General features: G+C 41.7%; 1 protein-coding gene across 2 annotated transcripts in view; it reads left to right on the top strand.

The window, feature by feature from the left end:
* Positions 1–15,735, top strand: part of ppfia2 (PTPRF interacting protein alpha 2) — a 253,750-nt gene that overhangs the window by 24,812 nt on the left and 213,203 nt on the right. The window contains exon 1 of one of the 2 annotated variants that reach the window (XM_088073033.1): positions 12,620–12,960. The exons of the other annotated variant lie outside the window; for it this stretch is intronic. The gene's annotated coding sequence lies outside the window, so the exon portion shown is untranslated. Of the gene's footprint in view, positions 1–12,619; positions 12,961–15,735 lie in introns of those variants that run through there. 2 annotated transcript variants of the gene reach the window in all.

Here is a 15,735-nt window from a genome sequence, read left to right as displayed (position 1 = left end):
AAGGTCCTTTAAAAAGTCCTGGAAAAGTTATGAAATGTGTGGGAACCCTGGATTCAACATGCTGTAAATTATAGAATAAAACAGAAATATTGGCTTTCCAGTGTGTCTGAAGCACACTGAGCGGGCCACTCGCTGCAGGATCTGTATGTGTGACCTGAGCGTGACTCATACGCTGCAATCAACACTCTGCTCTGTGGCTGTCATGTTTGCGTGGACGCCATCTGTGTCTTTACACCTCCGAGTCCTCCAGTTTCCACAAACCTCTGACATAGCCGAGTAAGAGGGAGACTTTGCGCGCTGAAACCTCCTGAACATGCATAGTGATTACTGCTCCTCCTGTGTAAATAGTCACTGTGATGAGGGGGATGGTGACGGTGTACGAGGGTGGGGGCTGTCTAAGACGTGATTGCATTCAAGCAGCTGACTCGCGGCCCCTGTAGGTGGACGCTTCAAACACAGGAAGGAAGCGCGTAAACGTGTGAGCATCAGTATGGGTATAAAGTCATGAACCTGTGTGTAGCTGGACCCCGGGACGTGTGAGGCATGAGAAAAGAAGGTCGGATAGCCCTTTCTCCTGCAGCACGCTCCCTCTACCCGCCACCCCGGCTTCATTAGCAGCTGTCTGTCAGCGAGGCCCCGTACACCGCTGGATGGTTGCTTGGCAACTGGGACCCTGCTCGGCCAATCAGGGCCGGATGCAACAGGAGTTGTCTCCTTGACACATAAAAGAGAGAGACGGAGTTCTCTCCTCCAATTCAATTGATTTTGCGTCAGTGTCATTCACTTGAAGGGCAGAGCAGGCGCGGGGCCAATCCGCCGAGCGAGTGAGTCACACGAACAAAGTTGTGTTAGCAGGGGCCTTTTTGGGGGGATTTTCCGTTGCTTTGCCGTCATCAACGAATCTTTGAGAAACAGCCTAAAAGGCAGCGAGGAAAAAGCTGGATGTGACACATAGGCAGCACTGCTCTTCATCAGTGATGTGATGCGCAGCGGCGGAGGCACGGGGCAAAACATCCCCGGCGTATTCATCTGTGACTTATGGTAATAAATAAGCGCCCGGGGCCATTTGCTCCAGATAATGCACCTGTAGATAAGACGGTAAAGACGGCCATTAGAGAAGCTGTCCCCGCGCTCGGTGAGTCATTTCCAACCACCTAATGGCCCAGGTGGAGGAACACAGGTGATGCATCATTGTTCCGAGAAGCGATCTCGTGACACACTCGGCTCCTCTTTGGTACCTTTTTAAGGTTTTCTTGACCTCTCAGTTCATTGATCCAACACACTGTCCTCTCTGTCGTAGTGTTCGTCTCTCTGTCATGCTGAGCTTCAGCACAGTGACAGGGGATCTTTTTCCAGAGGCGCGACATTATATGTTACTGTTACATATAAAGCAGACTCATGCATCTTCATTTTATCTGCTCCCATGTTGCTAAGAGACTGTCAGGTTTTCACTGCGTCTACCTGCATGTCTGAAATGTCCGTGATTCATTATTCCATTTGATTTTTTTAAATTTCGTATTGTGGTATTATTTAGGAAGTAGAACTATGGACACGGATTTGTTCATATCTATTTTTCATATCTTTATATCTTCCTAGAATGTCACCAGTATATATTGTATATGATGGTATCAGTGTGTGACATGGTTGGGTAGGGCTGGGCAATAAAAATATATATCTTATCAAGATATGATATTGTAATATTGTGATATGGAATAAATGGTGTTTATCGTAAATTTAAAGGATCATAGAGAGTGTCAGACCAGTTCCCACTTTTTAAATGTTTCCATTAATCGTTTTCCTGTTACTGTGTTATGTACTAAGAATTATGCCAATGCATTTCTCTTGAGAATAAATCAGGATGTTTTATTATCGATTATACAAAATCATATAAAATACAAAAGTGTACAAAAGATGGGTCTAATAGAATATCTTTGGTTTGGACTGATGCACCTATAGTTTCTTGTCTGGCAAAGTTGGTCCACAGATTCGGCAGTAGTGTGTAAATCTCACTCTTTTTTTTTTACTCCATTTGAAAGATTATTTAAAGCCACATTGAAGCCCTCCTTCTGTCATATACAAGCGCTCCCCACATGCTTCACAGCATCTTCTGTGGCGCGTTTGTAGATATGAACAGTAACTTCATCGCATCAACACGATGTATCAACGTCAAAAGCCCAGCAGCATCAAATATAGATAAGAGTCTGAGCAGAAATGCGCTGGCATATAAGACTGTAATTGCTCCCGGCGAACACTACATCACGCCAGGGGTTGCTGTCGTCTCAGAGCTCCACTGATCTCTGCCGCAGTTCAAGGCGCAGCTATCTCTCCCAACAGCCAGAGCTCCCTCCGTCTCCCTCCGCCTGCCACCCTGCTACAAAAAGTCAATTGGATTTCAAATTGTGGAGGAGCACACTCGATTAATACTTAATAGCTACAGCAGCCGTGCTTGTCTTTCTGTCCGTGCGAGGTATGATGAGAGCAGCATGTGTGGCCCCAGCGCGCTGACGTTGACCTTTGACACATGGCCTCGGTGAGGGCTACGCTGAATTTTCTGATGCTTTTATTTCCATGCCGTCAGACTGTGGATTCTCCCTTTGTCTCATAAAGATGGAGACAAAAAGAAGATTTCAAAAGGAAAAAGAAGCTTCATATGCAGAAGTGAAGGGACGCTACAGTGGTTACAACGTGTACAGTGAAGCAGCCAGAGAAAACTGTGTCCAGGACTGCAACTAGCAAATACTTCCTGATTAATTTATTAGTTGTTTGATCTATAAAGTGTCTAAAAATGATTAAAAAAATATCATTGTTTCCCAAAGCCCAAGATGACGTCCTGAAAAGTCTTGTTTTGTCCACATCATAAAGATATTCAGCTTTCTGTCACAGAGGGAAAAAAATCACAATTAAGTAAGTAGCTGGAATCTGAGAATTTAGACCTTTTTTTCCTCTAAATATCACTTGAGACCTAAACCTTTTTTATTGAAATATATTTTCAGCCAAGTCCTGGCTGTGCAGTGCAACACATCTTTTGGTAGAAAAACATGTTGAATTAATGTATATGGGATTGCGTTTGTTGCAGCAGTTGAGAGCAGGCCCTGTCTTCTTTGTCTCCTTTTCACAGAGACTTCAATCAGATATTTTTTTGTGCTTTTTGTACAGTAAGTTTGCCCTTTGGTGGCACTGAGACGCAGTGGAAGATTATTGAAAATAGTTTCACTTTCAATTCAGTTTCCTGTCAAAAAAGGGCTGTCTGTTTGGGAAGTACTGAGGATACGACTGGAATAATGAGATTTAGATTAAACTACATGAGTTGTGTGAGAGTTTGTAAACAGATGTTTTGATATAGTTTTGCTGTTGCTAAAAATGGACCCCTTTAACTCCAGTTAACAAAGTTTATTCTTTGTAGTTTTGGATTCTTTGTTTACTGCAGAGGCATGCGAGTATCCCTTTAATTTTCATTCTTCGCAGTGACTAGTTAGAGTGAAAATGCTGGTTAGAAGAAGTGAAAACACACCTGTCGAAATGAGAGTGTGTCCTCTGTAACTGGACCGAGGAGTGACAAGGTTGGTCGGTCAGTCGGTGCAGACTGAGGCACCATCATCAGGTTTAATCTAATTTTTTCCCGTAACTTTGGTTATGAACAAACACCCTCAAAACTACAGAGATTTCCATAAGCAGCTACATGTTGTAAACGTTACACCTGTTAAACCTCAGCACAATAGCACTGTCACTGTGAGCATGTTTGCCAATGATGTCGACCTCAATAGCTTTTTTTAGTTTTATCTGTGCAACATATTAATGGGCTTTAATAAGGTCATTGATGAATAGCAGTGACTCATCCATTGCTCCAAGAGATCAGGCGGTTTCCTATTTTACAAACTCACACTGCTTTTTACAAAAACTCAACTCTTGCCTCTCTTTCTCAACACACACATTTGTTCTGACAAGTGACATTTTCCATCAGAATGAACTTTTGGTTGAGGACAAAGATATTGAAGTGTGGAGGTCAAGAGGGGTGGAGAGAGCTTTTAAAATGAAGGTAAAGCTAGATAAAAAAATTTACAGGCCGGTTGAAAGAAAATTATTATCTTTGTTAAAGCCGGTCAGTCTGTGTTAAATGTGTGAGCTTTATCAACTGGCATGTATCCCTGACATTAACTGATGATGGTGTTGCTTTCGTTTACTCAGTCTTCCATCTCTCTGTATTTTCTTTGACTTTCTTTCTGAATGGTATGGCTTTAGTTTCATTCTTACTTTCTTATTTCAGCTACTCATATACAGCCATCACCTATGCAGCCTCGATGAGACTTCACCCACTCAGCGAGCCGTTTATCCTTAAATATCAATTTATTCAAACAGCTTAACGTCCCTGTGAGATACATTTTCCTATATTGTCCCCAGCACGAAGAGTGTTTGTCATAAAAACTCAAAGGCCACTCACGAGAGTAATAAATGTAAATGTGAACATGGTCGTTACTTCGCTCTCTCCCATTTGGATAAACGGCAAATGCTAATGAGATGAATAGTGTAACCTGTCAAGAAACGGGGAGCATATGGTGGTGGTGTAATGATTGTTATGGTGTGAGGTGTAACAGCAGAGTGCAGGTCAGGTTAATGCTGCAGGAATCTTTGGAGGCTGTGAGGTGTTTTCATGAGTGTGGGAGAAGATGCTCTGTATGCAGTCATGATGAAATCTGGCAGAGTGCTGACTTAAAGGGAAATTTCACCATTTTTAATTTGAGTAAAGCACTTTACAACAATTTGTACGTGATTTTATAAAGCAGATGTGTTGGAACTTTGCATTTCTCAACATTTCAGCGACGCTGTGATTAATGTGTGGCTATGTATAGTGGTTATGTAAAGATCATGCTTTGGCTTAAAATACCCGTTTTTGGTGGCATAGTCACTGCTGGCGATGCAGCCAATGTCTCGCTAAAAACACCCACTTTTGTTGTTTGTTGGTCTTGAAAAGCGGTCTGCTGCTGAGCAGTCGTCTTGCCAAAATATCAAGCATCCACTATCCCGTCCATGTCACGATGACGGTCAACTCATATACATGTAATCAATACTTTGTCACTTTGGAAATGTTTAATATGAAATGTAGAAAAAGTACAACTGTTATGTGTCAGTGGTTTGCAGAAAAATGCAATGCCAACATTATATTTGGCCAATTAGGCTGAGTAATCGCACAGCTTCATATTTTTATGCCTCTTTGCTATAGCTGTGCCCAGAGACACTGGGTTGTCTGTCTATCCATATATCTATCCGTCTGTTCAGCCCAATACAGTTAAACTCCCTCAGGACATTTTCAAATATTACGTTAATGAAAATGAGACAGATGCAAAGTGCAGTGACCTTGACCTTAAAAAACTAAATGATCTTTGACCACCAAAACCTAGTTCATCTATCAGTTGACTAAAATGTTTGTGCCAAACTAGAATAAATTCTCTTGAGGTTTTCTTGCAATATCGCATTTACAGGATTGAAGCAGACAAGGTCACAGTGACCTTGAGCTTTGATCTTTGATCACCAAAATCCAATCAGCTCATCTGTGAGTCCAAGTGGACGTTTGTGCTAAATTTGAACAAGTTCCCTCAAGGCACTATTGAGATGTCACATTCACAAGAATAAGACATGCGAGGTCACAGTGACCTTGACCTTTGATGTATGATCACCAAAATCGTATTAGTTTATCATTGAGTCCAAGCGGATATTTGCGCCAAATTCTCTGCCGTTTTTGAGATATTGTGTTCACAAGAATGGCTTGGCGGATGGTCAGACAACTTGAAAACATGCCTCCCGCCTTTGGCTATTGTCGGCGTGGAGGCATAAAAATAGAGCGTTAACACTGTTTATCGCAGGGATATGACTTGTGTGTTTCATTCTGACAGATGGAAATGTGTGTTAAGGTGCAATAACATTGCTTTCTCAAGGGGTGGGCCCGACAGATAAAAAGATTTACACGAGTCCAGACACCTGTAATCCCCCTCACTTCTGTCTGTCTAATGCGTCTCACACCCCAGCCCGAGCTCATCTCTGTTATCAGTGTATCAAGCAGCGAGAGCTTGGCGGCCCGCTTCATTTATGATTCCAGCCAGGGCCTTAAAAACAGAGGTTCATGGAAGTCATAAAGATAGCAGACCTCTGGCAGCTCCGTCTTTGTGCAGGCTGTGGCTGATAGTATGTCTGTATGTGTTTTTTGGGTAGGAGGCTTTTTTTATCCTCTGCAGGACAGAAGGAATGATGGTGGACTGTCAAACAGGGCCGCCTGCCAAAAGCATGTTAACAGATGTGGAAAATGTCGGCCGTGATAATACATATTTTCTTTGATCTTCTGTGAAACAACCTGGAGAGGCGGTGGCGTCCTGCCAGGCAGCACTCCACCGTCTCCCCCTCGAGTTCACGGGAGCGTTTTCTCAGCTGTCACATCATATGGACGGCTGTTTACATTAACATTTATTCATTAATATTAACCGGCATGCAAAGTCCCTCCATCATCCCGGGCAAACACTTGCATCAGCATTCCTGCAGCCCGGTGAGTGAGTGTGTGTGTCTTTTTAATTGGCCGTGAGGAGCTCAAGCGCTTAGCCTTTTGAGATCATTGAGATTTTGATGTGAGATTTGCATGCACTAACCCCGCGCATGAAAAGAGGGCCATTTGCATGACGAAAGGGGGGAGGGCGCCTCGCTTTAATGACATTCACACATTTAGCGTGTCGAGCTGTGAGGAGGAGGATTAGGTTTGAGCAGCGTCACAGGTCTCTTTTCTTTTTATAGGTCTCTTTTTATAGCTTCCTCTTGATTCCTTTATCGCTTTGATCGCTGCCTTTTTAACTGGCACCCGTTTTAGAATAATTTCCACTGATAGAGCAGTCAAAAGATCCACAGTACAAATCCCACGTTTAAGCTTTGTCAGTGTAACTGTCTCTGAGACAAACCAGTCAATATGAGTGACTTTTCAGCCTCGAGGCGCTCAGATATGAGTGGGCTTTCATCACCTGGCTGCATTACAGCCATTCATATGCAAAAGGTTCTACTGACTCCTCAAGGGAAATTAATATGGAACTTCAGGAGCGATATGACACTGTAGTAGCAGAGCAGGCACACTGTAGGTCAGTATAGTGGATGGGAGTGAATAGGAGCAGTCAGCTGCATCATAAACAGGCACTTAAAATAAGGTCATTGCGATAGTCATGAGGAAAAACCAGGGCGTTTATTAGAGTTGGGGATCCGGTTATGTCCGTCCAGTCCGGTATAATTAAACCTGAGCAAACTGGCTTGATTTCTTTCAAAATCATTGGAAGAAGGCAGAGAGGAAAATTAGAAAGAAATTGGTTAAATAATACAACAACAACAACAACAAAACACTAACAAACAAACAAAAAATAAAGTAAAAATCAAACAAAACAATTTTTAGTGCTCAAAAGTCACTGTGGTCCCCTCATTAAGCATGCTTTTGGGCATAACCAGGGGGTGATCAAGATGTTTTAGCTTCACTTTTTGGGAAATGTCATATAGTCCATCTATATATACAGCCTGTCGTTCTCTCATGAAATTAATTTAATTTGTGTTTTTGCCTGTGATTTGGATCCGCTCCAAAATTTAATGGGTTCTTTCTTGGCACATGCTTCACCCTCCCTGCAAGATTCATGAAAGTCAGACCTGTAGCCTGTAGAAAACAAAACAAGGAAATGACAATAACTTAAAAAACATTCGTCATCATGGCACGTTCTGGCAAGTCCAAAAGTATATGTCACTGTGTTAAATACAACTGTAAATGACCATCGCTAATAACAACCTACTTGCTGTTGGCTATTTTGTATGTAATTTCCAGTAAATATCATAATATGAATTATTTCTTTTTATTTGCAAAATACAAACATGGGAAAATATTTAAGTGGTTGCGTCTTTAGTTTGATCTCGAGTGCACAGCTGATAGCTATGTGGTTTGTTTACACGATGTAACAGAAGTGCATTTATAATAGATTCAATGTGGACAGAAAACGGATGTTTAGCAGTGGTGCACCATAGTCTGACGCTTGTTTTCTGTTAGGACACAATGTTGTTATGTTTCCCTTGGGAGGAGCGGCTGCTGTCAAGTGTGACATGTAGTGGTAAAATTAGTATACCATCCTGGTGTTTGGCTTTATATCAAACCGGTTCCAAATTTTTAAAATTAATTTATTTTTTATTATTATTTATTATTACGGGGGCATTTTGCCTTTATTTGACAGAGCATTTTAAGGTGATCCTAAATCCTGCTACATCATCATCACTCAGTCACTTGTTAAAGGGAAAGAGAGAGTGGATGACATGTAGCAAAGGGCCAAGGCCGGAATTGAACCTGTGAGGACGCAGCCTCTTTACATGGGGTGCCCGCTCTACCAACTGAGCTACTGCCTGCCCCTCCAGAATTTTTTTACTGTCTGAGCCATAGCATTTATCCATGAATCTTTTATCTATCAATCTTTTCATAAAATGACCCAAATGCGTAGTTAAAAAAACCCACAAAAAAAAACACTACACACTAGAATTCATCACCACTCACTGTTTAATCCTAGAAAATGACAAATGTCTGCCTTTTGCATCAAGTTCTGGGCGTGTCAGTTTCTACCCAGTGTCTCCACGCAGGCTTTATGGCCCGCAAGCAGAGTATTTTCTCACTTGAGAGGAGAGCCAGCTCTCCACTTCACCACTTAGCTCTCCGTTTGTTTTGGTAATTTATCAGACAAGAGGAAAAGAACAGGGGGGAAAGCGAGCTGGGGCTGCAACACAGAAAAGAGGCATCTGAGAGCTTGTTCCCAGGTGGGATTCAGTCCCCGCTAAAGAGAAGACTGAGACAGAAAACACAGAACTCGTGTATAATGTGTGTTAATTAAATATCCAAGCCAATGGCAGACAGTGGGAAGATAAATCCAACAGAGTGGGTGTTTTCCAGGATCCAGGGAGAGTAGATTCCTGTCACAGTAGTCCGCAAATCTTCTATGATGTGATTAAAAGAAAACATGTATTGTTCTGAAGCTGCAGCACAACAGTCGGCTGCAATACTTTTTATTGAAACGAACACACCCTCCCCATCAGGCTGCAGTGCAGAGCAGCACATACATAAAGCATACAGGATTCAGCACCATGGACAGTGACATCAGTCGCTGGTCAGTTTACAGGCCGTTTGTTACCAGCCCACTCTGCTGCAGCTGACAGGGACGGGGGACGGCGGGGACAGACAGAGGGATTCAGAAAGAGATAAAGGGGAGGGGTTTTTTTTCAGTCGAGCTTTGATGAAAGCAAAAATGATGATGTAATGTAAACCATCTGAAAACATAAGATGAGTGAGTGACACTAAGCTATTGATTAGCTGGTAAGAGAGGGAGGGAAGGGAGGGAATTTAAAGGAAAAGTGTGTTTCGGGGATATTTTAGCAGAAAGATATGATATGATATGATATGATATGATATGATATGATATGATATGATATGATATGATATATGATATATGTATTTTCTCTTTAGTGTATAATCACTTGAATATTACAATTGTTTTGCTCTCCGTAGAACGGGACGTTTATATCTACATAGGGAGCAGGTCCTTAGTTTATGGAGATCAACATGTTGCATCGCCATGTTTCCCAGAAGGGTCAAACCAAACACTAACTCTAGTTTTTGCCATTCACGTTTTAGGAAGGAGCCCAGCTTCAGTGAGCAGCGCTGGGGTTGCATTGTTTGTAATGTGAAAGTGCTTAGTTCAGTGTTTATAGCGTTTAAAATCACTGGATCCATTTGTCCTCGCGACAAACCTAGGGACCTGTCACTGTATTTTCCGCAACTTCTCAGTCTCTCAATGTAGGTGTTTTGTAGGGTCCCTTCATTTTGTTTCCAGCGGGAGTAGTGCCACAAAGTTGTTTCTTGTTTTTTTTTAAGCCAAAAGACATCACTGTTTTTCCAGTGGAGGAAAACTCCCAAAACCATGTATTTTTAAAGTAAAAACTTCATTCTATAAACCAAATTTTAGCCCAAAAAATCAATTATTTCATATCAGATCACTTTAATCAGTGTAGTTTGTGTTAAATTAGTGTGCTTCAGTATCATTCTTTTGCACGTGTCAGTTCTTTTTGATTATTTGTTCATGCTGATATCAAATTGTGGCCACAAAAGGTCAAAACTTATGAGTGAATCAGAATGAAGCAAGTGAGCCTGTAACTGCAACCTAGCTCACTTTTACATCTGTCCATGTCCTAAGGGCAACTTTGTGCTTTTTGTCCAGCTTGTATTTGATTAAATGTATCTTTACCTTCAAAATGTGCCAGCTTCCTGTTGCACATCTGAAGTGAGAACCAATTATTTTTTCACTTATCTCCACCTTCCTGGAGCTCACAGACGGCGCTTAAAGATTTATGCCGTGTTTGAAAAAACTCATGTCTTACAAATCGAAATAATACGGCTCTCTGTGACACCCAGACACAACTTACTCAAGTCCTTTAATATTTGATGAGCAGAAAAAGGGTGTTATTCTTTCAGTGATCACACTCCGGCAGAGTCATAAGGTAATATTTCACCGTGGGTCGATAGCTGAACCGTACGTTGATGTTGGCTAATTTTGCTCAAAGTGACCATTAGAGTAACTAAATAATGTAATGCTTACCTTCATTTAAAGCATTTACAAGAAGATTTTTCCTTAGTTTATTATTATGATTGTACTATATGATAAATTCTGAGCATATAAACTGACTTGTATATTTTAAATCATAAGCAAACCGAATAAACGTCAAGGGAGGATTCTTAAGGACATGATTAAATATGGACTCGCTGACATTTCAGTGTTTTATTGCCTTTGGGCAAAAAACAGTCTGATTAGAAAGTAGAAGGAGATAAAGTTTATGGAAATATTCACCATGAATGAAAATCCGTGTAAGTTCTCTTACTTTTACCATAGGGCAGTTACAACATCTCTCACACCAAACGAAGAATTAGGAAAATAAGATTTATTAGAAGAAATATTGTGTCTATATTTTAGTGTTTTTTTGAGGGAAAGTGGCTAAAGTTGCGATATCCACTACAGGGTGGCAGCTCAGTGTCACTGTAGTACAGCTGTGATTATGAGAAATATTAATTCATCAATATTTTACCATTTCATTCATTCGTTATGCTTGCTCGACCTGACTGGTGCTGCTCTGGGCATGCTCCTATGGGTGCAGGAGGTCAACAAATCCTTCTATAATTCAGTTCACTGTGAAAGAAAACACCATTGTTGTGTGAACGAAAGGCCAAACCGCAGCAAAAGTTTGACGTTTAATGCAAGAGTCATTGCCGTGTGAATGGACCCGTAGAGGCCCTGACACACCAAACCAAGGGTCAGCCATTGGTCAGTGTCAGGCTGTTATTGAGTGTTTGTCGCCCTAGTTTTAGCGATGTGTCCCACACTGTTGGCACTATAGTCACCTGATGTCGGCTACTTTTGTCGGCCACTTGAAATTGTTTGTGTCGTCCTTTGCTAGCTCACGGTAAATATCCTTTGTTCTTTCAACAGTTGGTTGAAGAACAAAGGCAGGCACATTCACAGATAGACCCCAGGTGGTGCTCAAGCACACTGCTGACTAGAGAGGTGCCGCTTTGCAAGACTCTCTCTGTTTCTTCTTTGTCTTTTATTCGTCATCAATTCCCATTAAAAAAATATGTTGTAAACAATCTGCGAAACCGCTTGAGCCCCTGCCCCTCCCTCTTCAACTTTCCCTTTCACTTCCACCACAGTTAACACATGCATTTATTGCGTTTATGCATTATTTTTCAAAAATAATTATGAGAGGGGTGCCATATTTTTTGCATGCCCTCAAAATGCCTGAGGCCCTGGCTAACTAGCATCTTGAATTCATCCTATCACCCCTCTGGTTTGCTTTTTTGAATGACAAATATGTCCATCAGATAATCTTGAAGGGTTCTGATCCACATAGCCTAAAGCAGCCTACACAACAGGACGTGGACAGAGGTTTGGCCTCACAGTTTAAATAGGCTGTTAAATTAAAAAAAACTATTGATCTCAGTGAGCAGATCAGATTCAGTTTGAGAATCTTTATTTGAAAAAGTGTCTCAGAACTTTAGCCCCATCCATCAAAATCAGGCAGGTGAGCGGAGGGATTTCTCTCATCTCCAAAATGTCTGAAGAAATATGAGACTAACTGCAACTGTCAGAACAATCCCAAATACAACACCTGGAACCAGGCACAGACCAAGTGTGTGACAGGAGGAGGTGAGAACGGATACTGGGAAAAACACACATTTTCTACTGGATGGAAAAGCGTGACCTCACTGGTCCATATGCAAGAAATAATTTCACATAATTTTATGAATGCTGACACATTTGATTGATATTTTATTTATTTTAAGCAAATATTGACGCCTTGTGGTTCCCTTTTCAAAAACAAGAACGCTTTATTTTGGTAAAATTCTCCAATTAGAATTAATATTAAAAAATATCACATTCTCATAATTAACATTATTATTATTATTATTATTATCATGTGTCCACACACACACACACACACACACACACAGAGAGGGGGAAGGAAATTGCACAGCTGCAACTTTAAGACTCCACACGCCTCCCCTCCGCCAGCTCCGACAATGGTCTTTTCCAGCTCCGCTTATCACAGCAGAATTTGTAACATGCCATAATTCCTCCACCGGTGTGTGTGTGTGTGTGTGTGCAGCCCCCGGAAATCAAATGTCATTACCCGACGCGGCTAATTTGGCGATTATTCCTGCTCTTTTGCTTTTGGACAATAATGCCATCATCAGCGGCGGGGAGCAGCCGCACCTTCCCGATCGGATCCTCGGCGTCGCTGCTGCTGCTGCTGCTGCTTGTTTGCACTGAAGAAGCCTCCTAGGATTGTCCGCTTGCTTCATGCTATAGCTCGCAGAGACTGCAGTTGTCATTGATCCGCTGCCACTGATAGTAAAGGAATAAAAAAAATGTGAGTATGCACACTGTTGCCGCCGGTGTTGCGGTGACCTACATTGGCCCCCCGCTCCTGCAGGCTCAAGGTGATTTTACGCGGTGCCCTCTTCACAACTCCGGGCTGCTGATGGGTGATGCCGGAGTGGATGGTGTATATGAGCTATACATTTCGGTGTGTGTGTGTGGTTGACATTGTGAGGCTCTCTGCAGGGGGAGAGACACACGGCCGGCTGTCACTGTGAGTGGAAAGACAGAGGAGAGAGTTAAAGGGGGGCGGGATGCAGACTGAGAGGCTGGCATGATGTAATGCACTTGAGACAATAGCCAAGGATTCTCCCCAATTATCATTTCAGAGAATGAGGAGGAGATGTTAAGACGCTGCAGTCAGGCCGCCTCAGTGTGTGCATGTATGTGTGTGTGTGTGTGGTTAATAACAGTAAAAAAAAGGAGCTGTCATAGGGAGAACAGCTGCCCCTCCTATAAACAATATTATCACCGGCTATTATAGAGATGCAAGCAGGAAGAGAGCATCTCTGTCATCCACACACACATTTACACACACTTAAAGCTGTAGATGAATGACTGAGTGAATGAAAAGGCATGCAGGCGGCTTTATCTGATGCTAGAAGGTTAATGTTGCAGGCAGAGCTCTGATTTTGCAGGTTAACTTTATCATTTGCAGGCAAAATGACAATGTTTGCATTGGAAGTTGTGCCACAAGCGCGATGCAATATGCAGGATTTTGTGTATGACTTTCCATGCCTAATATGTCTGGTGTGCAGACATGCTTTAACCCTTTGAAAACTGAGCAAATTGGTTTGATTTCTTGCAAAAACGATGGGGAGAAGGAAATGAGCAATTTAAAAAGACATGGCCCCCAGAATATGCAAAAAAAGACCCCTGAAAGTACTGATAATTGAAAAAAAATGTAATTTTTTTAATATTAAATAAATTCTGTAACTTAATTTTAACTATGTAGGTACAATAATTATGGACGTAGTTTTCCAGACATTTTTCTTCCTCTTCTTTTTTTTAATCTACCCCTTTTTTTCAATAATAATCATCATTATCAGTTTTTTTTAAGGGTTTTTTAGTGGGTGCTTTTTGCCTTTATTTGTATAGTAAAGCTTAAGTGTGAAAAGAGGAGAGAGAGGGGATGACATGCAGCAAAGGAATCTAACCCACGGCGGCTGTGGCAAAGACACAGCCTCTGCATTGGGTGCCACCAGGTGTGCCACTGAGTGCCTCATTTTTAGGTATTTTTCTCACCTTTTTTACAAATTTTATTTATATTTTTTATGAATTTCTTGCCAAGTTGCATCTTTCCAAGACAAGTCAAACCAATTTGCACAGGTTTCAAAGGGTTAAACTTGTAAAACGTGTCTTAATGCAGCACAAGAAAACTGTTGTCAATCCCGGTTTCAAAGGGTTGAGGTGTCACGTAGAGGGGTGGCTACCTGTGGGCAGGAGCTTTTATGTTTCTAAACTGATGGTTTACGGGCGCCTTTTATGTGCCGCATTTGACTATATGGCCAAACCCTCCGTAATTAGCTGAAATGTCGGCGGCACGGTTCAAATTAACCCGAGCTTTTGTGCCTTTTTTGTTCACCTCCATCCTCTTATTCAATCTCTATCGATTGATGGTTTGCATGACCTTGCTGCAGGGGATTGTGGGTGATGTTAAAGGCTGTCCTTTCATGCTTTCATGTGCATGAAGACTTGTTTTCAGTTGAACGCGCAGCCAATGAAACACACACAGAACCCCCCACCCCCCACACACACACTCTCCTCCCTCTCACAGATGCTCACACACAGGTGGAGGTATAAAGCGCGCTCAGACAAATGGACACACACACACACACACACACACACACACACACACACACACACACACACTTGATGCACAGCCTCCTCTAGCTTCCCCGCCTCCCTAATGGCAGCAGGCTTGGTGTAACTCTACACCCAGCCTCTTCATCGTCTCTGTCTCATTCACTTTTTGCTGCTCGCCGTGTCGGCGTTCACACGAGGCTGTCAGTCACAGCTCAGAAGCAATATTTTGTGGTAGAATTTTACAAATGCACAAGCTTTTCTTTATGATTTTTCCCCACCAAATCATAATTATGCTCTGCTGTTTTGATGTGATCATGCAGTTGTGATTAGGTTTGATAATAACTGATATTCATGAAAAAAAATCAACCGTTTTTTGGTGGATTTGGGGTTCATTAGGCGGAAGAAAAGGCAGATAGGATTCTGGTAATGGAGCATCTATAACATGGATACATTTAGAGTGAGGTTTGCAATGACATCACTGTACATGCTGTGTGTATTCACACTGTTGTGGAATATAAAAATACACTATATTAAAATATGAAAAAAAATACAGTATACCACACATTTGAAATGAAAACCTTCTTTTTCAAAATAGTTTTTTCTTTTAGCTTCTGTGTGTGATTCTACTTATTCCTTTTTTGATGAATGGGCATTAACCATGCTTTAATTTATTACCTTCAAAAGCTTTTTCACCCTTTTTTCTTCTTACCAGGCCTCTGTTTTATTGTCACTCACTAAATGAAACATGAAGACGAAGGTCATTGCACCAAAACTGTGTTCACAGATTGCAAGTTATTCATTTATCAAAAACTCTCTCAAGGTTTTCCCACATGCGGCATCAGTTTTGTTTCCTGCGCATTACATGGGTCCTAAAACTTAGAAATGAGTTAGCATTTCAGCACTTCTTCAGCACCTCGTTTTAAAGTTGTTGGGTTTCTTGAGTGGATTTTTGGTTAGATAT

This window comes from Plectropomus leopardus, chromosome 22 (genome assembly GCF_026936395.1).
Source record: "Plectropomus leopardus strain MGB_pleo_1.0 chromosome 22, ASM2693639v1, whole genome shotgun sequence".
In the NCBI taxonomy this organism is placed as follows: domain Eukaryota; kingdom Metazoa; phylum Chordata; class Actinopteri; order Perciformes; family Serranidae; genus Plectropomus; species Plectropomus leopardus.
Note: the sequence above shows the minus strand (reverse complement) of the source record. Positions and strands in the feature narration are given on the sequence as shown.